Source organism: Botryllus schlosseri, chromosome 6 (genome assembly GCF_051294905.1).
Source record: "Botryllus schlosseri isolate E-star chromosome 6, Bs_hap1, whole genome shotgun sequence".
Lineage (NCBI taxonomy): Eukaryota > Metazoa > Chordata > Ascidiacea > Stolidobranchia > Styelidae > Botryllus > Botryllus schlosseri.
The window spans coordinates 20,044,744-20,051,532 of NC_137241.1; positions in this window are offsets into that span (position 1 = coordinate 20,044,744).

A 6,789-nucleotide genomic window follows, 5' to 3' on the forward strand; every position below is an offset into this window, starting at 1 on the left:
TGCTGCTGCCTCAAAGACCCAGGTTATTTTTCCAGCAATGTAACTCCACAATCATCCAATGCAAAATCTCTCTCTTGAATATGCATATTGCTCAATGCTCATATATATTGCATATGCGGCAGTACGGAAAATACTTGACGGATTGAATAAATAACTTGATTTCAATTGTAGTTGACTGGCAAAACTGTGACATAACAAATTCCCATTCTGTAAATGTCTAATGCATAAATTTTTTACAGGATCGTTAACATTTTTTATAAATTATAGTCCATTCAAACTTTCAAGAAAAGATTGTTCGTGTATTGAAACAGCCTCAAAGCAACTCACAGCCGCGAGGAAATTGAAAAGGATTCAGGGATCTTAATAAAAGTGCAAATCATTATCTTATGGGATTTCGGCACGCCAGGCCGTCCATGAGAAGCAACCATGTCATGTTCAACTTTGCTTCAGACATTGAGATATTTCCAAAGATTGTAGTCAAAATGAATAATACTTTGACGAATGGTGCCGGATTGGATTGATTCTCATTGGATCGATTGATGCAGAGAAAAATAGTCTTGCTGAAAGACTATCAGAGGTGGTCAAAGTAGTCAAGAAAGCTACTCAAGTAGAAGTAGAAGTAGCGACGAAAAAATCTACTCAAGTACGAGTAGAAGTACTTCTTTCGTAAGCAACCTAAAACTACTTGAAGTAGAAGTAGAATTGACTGACTTTAAATCTACTCAAGTAAGTAAGTAGTTTTGAAAACGGTCGTAATTCGTTCGCATGGACTGTCAAAACCTGCAACTTGAGGTACGCGGAAGGTGTATAGAGCTTGATTCACATTGATGTATCCCAGAGGCGTCAATCTTTGACAGAATAAGTAGTCGTCCATAATATGGGATCTAAACCAGTGGTTCTCAACCTTTTTCACCTCGCGGACCGGTAAAATTTAAAAAATTGTCTAGCGGACCGGTGACCTTTCAAAATTGAAATGAAGCCGAAATGTAAAGCATGCAACCGTTTTTTGCAATATATGGCGCTAGAGAGTGACATTTAGAGGGTTTTGATCGTATTTAATTATATTCATGATTGCATCTATGTGCTTTTATGGTAGTGAGTCTGCCGAGTCGTGGTAAAATTGCCCTGTTAAGATAAACGTGTTTCCGCCGAGAGTCATTTACAGTCCTTCGCGCCGAAGGCCGTGGATTTAACCGACCACGCCAACTCGAATAATATTCTTCTCTTTGACAATATCGAGATAAGAAACGTATCGGAGTCGAACCAAGCACCTTGTCAAGCTACCTTGCTCATTGTCCACTGCCACCAGACGCAGGCTACTCTGGCAACTACGAATGCAATGCTTGCCGCAAGAAAACACATTACAGCAGCAGCAGCTGTACCGGCCATCCGCAAATCCCGGCCGAAAAAACACTTCGTCAGCCCACGCCCGAAAACATTGGTATTGGGGCCTCCACAGGTCGATAAGCCAGACTTCCGGAGGCTTCGCCCCCAGACCCTGCAGTTGGGTGGAAGTTTTCACCTGTACTTGTGAGCACATCGATTCTACTCAGCGTAAGCAGAGAGTTCACGTTAGCTTAATCGCGCCAATAGCGAAAATTTTCGATCATTCACGACTGAAGCGGTTTTCTCGCGGCCGAATTTTTGGCCCACTGTTTGGAGTCCCATGTTAACCTAAACTTCATTATGTGTTGGTACGTCATGGCGCGGTAATGGCTGACGCCGAAAGAAAAGACAAGACAAGAAAATATCAAGATGAATTAAATTATATTAAAAATTCTGGACTCAATTCGTAAATTCAATTTTCATGTCGACGACCACGACACGTACTTCAACACGTACTAATTAAATGACGTGTGCACGGCCGCATAAATGTCCTTCTGCGGCCGCAGGTCGGCCACCCCTGTACTGGAGAGTGAAATTTTGAGGGTTTTGTTCGTGATTAAATATGTTTATGATGGTATTCATTTGATTTTACGGTAGTGTCTGATGAGCGCTGGGTCGAGGTAACATTGACTGGCCCATATAAACATATACTAATTTCGCACAGAAGGCCATGGATTAACCGACCGCGTGAACTGGAATAATATTCTTCTCTTCGACAATATCCACAGATGAAGCGTTTTGGAGTAGGACCAAGCACCTTGTCGAGCTATCTTGTTCATTTCCCTCTACTACCAGTGGTAGCCTACTACGAGTTCAATGCGCCGCACGAAAACACTTGATTACAGCGATAGCTGGCCAGTGCCCATCCACAAATTTAATGAATCGAGAACGTATGATCGTACGGATTGTGCTGTTTAGCGAGTCAGCTCGTACTTAGCGAGTTGCTCACATGTCGTAGCCGGAGACAGCTTGAACTTCAAGTCAAATCGAACATGTGTTCCGGGCCTAATCTAACCTCAAGAAGTTCTGCATCAGTTTAAAATTTGACGTCTTATTTATTTTACCAATGGACAAGCCTTCAACACCTTGTATCTTGAAATTAAGGTATAAAATCTGAATATACCTCGCGGACCGGCAGCAAAGTCGTCGCGGACCGGCACCGGTCCGCGGACCGGTGGTTGAGAACCACTGATCTAAATGATAGTATTGATTTTGAATGCGATACCAATTCTTTGTTTACTCGAACACCCCGTTTTAGATAATATGGCATGGCACCCTCCCCCATATTATAAGGCCCCAAGTTCAGTCGATGAGCAATACGGAGAAGTTGTGTCGGATACGGCTTTAAAACTTTGCGCAATTAGTATACGTTAATTGAAAATATGGCAGATAGTCAAATTGCCATATAGTGTGTAGCATTATTTACAGAAAATATAACGCATGACTGCACTTGCTTTTATACTTCAACATATTGTATGTTTTCCAGACAAAAAAAAAAACTGAAACTATGATTAGAACTCAACTTATAATACTCGTCATTGAAAGAAAAATACCAATTATACTTAAAAAAAGCGGAAAATATATTTCATGTCTTTTGTCCAGAAAGTTTCAACGGTGTTCTGCTAAAATAGGTCTAACGTTAAAAAGTCAATGTCCACTTTTCCAGACTAGGACACGTAATGGGCTGCTAGGTATAATAGGTTATTGCAAGATTTAGAAACGATAGTTTCAAACGGTATGGGGGGCCATACTTACTGTGATGAAATATTTGATATAGGCACCAATGCGGTGTGAACGGAACCACGCAACCCGGTATCTAAATTATATTCAGCGATACTTCCGTTAAAGCATATTTGGCATACCATATCTACTGTGCGCGAAGCGCAACGAAATCTCTGGGTAGCCTATTACATGACTTTTATGAAAATTAAATATTGGAACTACGTGAAAACAGCCCCGAAATTCCTTAGGCTATCTTTTTTATTGGGGGATTAAACTACTTCTACTTGACAAACTGAAAATAGCGAAAAGTAAGTAAGTAGATCACAAAATATTATGAAGTAAAAGTAGAAGTAGCTAAAATCAGATCTACTTGAGTAAGTACCAGAAGTAGAGGAAAACTACTTGAGTACTTCGAAAAAGTAGAAGTACTTCGTTACTGACCACCTCTGAAGACTATGCATATTATTCGAGTACGAGAGGTGAAGAGATGGACACTACAATGCAACCTGTTGATAATTTCGTGTGCCTTGTGAATATGACAACCAAGTTCAGCTACAACTGCCATTTAAAGCCATATTGCATTCCAGATAATATTGCTTCACTTGTACTAGCTGGAAAAAGATAAGCCGCTACTGCAAAACTGGAGATATTCTTATGCCGCAGAAACAGCAACAAAATTCGTGAGCAGGGAAGCTTATCATAGAGACAAGAAAACAACAACAATGATAAATTTGATACGGACATTTTTGCCAATCCATCGAGCAGACTACCTCATTATCACCAAGAGATTGAGTCTTGATCCGTTATTGGAATCATTTTTATCCTGATCAGGAAATCTGGCCGCACCTGCGATATGGTAATTTTCAAAGAATAATTGATTTCTAAAGAGGCTTGAAACATACTAGTGTTCAAATTCCATGGTACTTGATGCTTGAATGCCCTCCGATGTTCAACGTCATGTGAGATCGCTGCTCTACCATCCAACTGCTGTCCTGTTATTGTCATTAAGAGAGGACAAGAAAGCTCGAAAAAATAACATTTGAGAATATATATTTTTGTTACGTGACAAGAAACCTTGACGTTATCAACTACTAGGCACAGTTATTCGATTGTTCATAATAGCACAGCACAGTTTCATAAATTACAACAAAAATAGATGCAGACAGTACATTTATCGAATGGCTTAAACATAGGTATATCTGATATTGTAATTTGCATAAACATGAAAATCCCCTTTTGCTACATATTCACTTGTCTTAAATGCTTTCCGTTGACTAGGATTTTGGTTCTTGTTATTCTGAATTTAGATGACAACAAGTCTGACATGATAACAAAAGTTGTTTATGCAGTTTTCAAGTGTTATAGTAAATGAAATATCCATATCCTGTATAAAATTCTCAATGTTATTATAGTGTTGGTATCCTCATTGAAATTTAGACACGACTAGTATCAGAGCATTTAGGAGTCCATGAAGAGGTGAGGTATTTAAGCTGTTCAAAATCCTGCTTCTGTAATACCCATGCGATGACACATTGTTATGATGCTCGGATTCGATCAACTTCTTCCATGATCACCTCGACGGTTGAGGGAATAGATGGTGATGTGTAAGTTCGGAGATTTGTTGAGTGAAGGGGATTGTTGGATAGTCTCTATTCCGTCCCATTCTTCGAAGTCTCCATTTAGCAAGTCAACTATGATTGTAAGAGTTGACAAACTGGACTGGACATGGACAACATTACAATTTAATGACCATACAAAGTATATGCTGTGAACAATCATTTATAGATCATTCGCTGTGCAAAAGTCTATCAAACCTGACATGGACGGTGGCAGGAACTTTCTACCTATTGTGGGTCGCTCTTGCGCACACATACACTTATAAGATATACCATCATATCATGGTAAATTGTAGGCTACTCATGAAGTACCGTAGTTTGAAAATGTAGGTTAAGACCAGGTTTTGCAGACGTTTCTTATTCAATTGGATATTGAAATCTACTTGTTGAAGCAGAAAATGAACGGTCTGAAAAGTACTCGAGTAGTATGAAGAAATGAGTTAGACTTTACTTTGTATACATCTGTTAGTCAATTGTATATCGATAAAAAACTTTTCACTACGTTAACGCCAGTTCCTGAAGAAAGATTGCTGGCGAACCGTTTGTTTACATCGATTTCATACCTGTAGTGAAGCATGACTCGCGACGCGCTCAAACGCAGAGCTCACTGGAGTTTCCAATCATTGTATATATATCATTGCAAGGACTGAGCCCTGTGGCACTCCACAAGTTATATCTCTGGTAGTCGTTTTTAATGTCCCCAGTTTAACAAATTGTTTGCGGTTTGCCAGGTAGCTTTTAAGTAGAGTTGCTGCAATACCCCTTACTCTATAGTGTTAACAGTGTCGAAAGCTTTGGGGAGGTCGATGAAAATGCTGCAGCCACTTCTTTTTTGTTTGATGGTGTTGTAATAGTGTGCTACAATTGATAGTATTGCATGTTTGGTGTTGTGATTTGATCTGAATCCATGCTGAGTTTGAAACAGTACTGCATTCAATTCAAAGAAATTCTTGAGTCGGCAGTCAATCAGTTTCTCAAAAACCGCGGCACAAATTAGCTTTTTACAGCCTTTTTTAAACACTGGCATTACTCTGGCAGTTTTCAGTGCATCTGGAAAAATGCCTAGACGTATCGACTCATTAAAGAAAATGCATATAACATCACCAATATTATTAAAGACTAGCTTCAGAAAGTGAGTTGGGAGGAGACTGGGTCCTACTGCTTTGTTACTTTTCATTTAAGATAATACGATCGCAACTTCTCCTTTACTTGTCGGCTCAAGAAAAATAGATTTCTGGACTCAAGTACGAGAGAAAGTCATTGGAACAGTTTGGTATTGAAGCTGCAAGATCCGACCAATGTTGCAAAAATACTGATTGAACTTTTCTGCTACAACAGCAGTCAACAGTCCTGGTATCGTATGGGATCGAACCAATAAGGCGGACACAGTGGTGGCTTTTGGGGTGGGCGAGGTGGGCGGACGCCCGCCCCCCTGGTCAAAGGGGGCCTCCTATTCGGATTATGCGCTTTTTCCAAGGATAATAACGAATAAACATGGAAATCCGTGTAACAAGCAAGAATATGATTCCGTACGGATGTGTCTATCATCATCAAATATCTGAATTTGTTAGAAAAGTCCCGTATCCCGATGATGATCACGTCTCTGCATGCGGTAGAATTACTTGGTCTTGATGTAGTCTATCCTTAGACACATGCAATAATAGACATAGCCGAATCCAGCACCCGGCCAAACCTTACCGCGGGAAAGGGGGGTCTGGGGGGCGGAGCCCCCCCATAGGTTACGGTTAGATATTTATAGCCCCCCCGGTAAGTCTCGCCCAGGGCCCCCCCTTTCGTAAGGCCACCACTGGGCGGACGCATCACAATTACACTATATCACTCGAGCTAAATTGGAAGTTTGTATGTATACTGCACAAGTCTGGCCGGAGGACGTGTAGCCTGTATGTGAATCAATACTGACGCACGTATTCGAGTTAGCCTCTTATTGTTGGGAGCAGTTTTACAAAGTCAACATTTAGACGCCTGTGTTGGATCCTTTGTTTTGGTTGAGGCGAGGCGCTGATAAGGATGTCGAATGTGGCATTGGAACGGAAAGTCCCGTTAA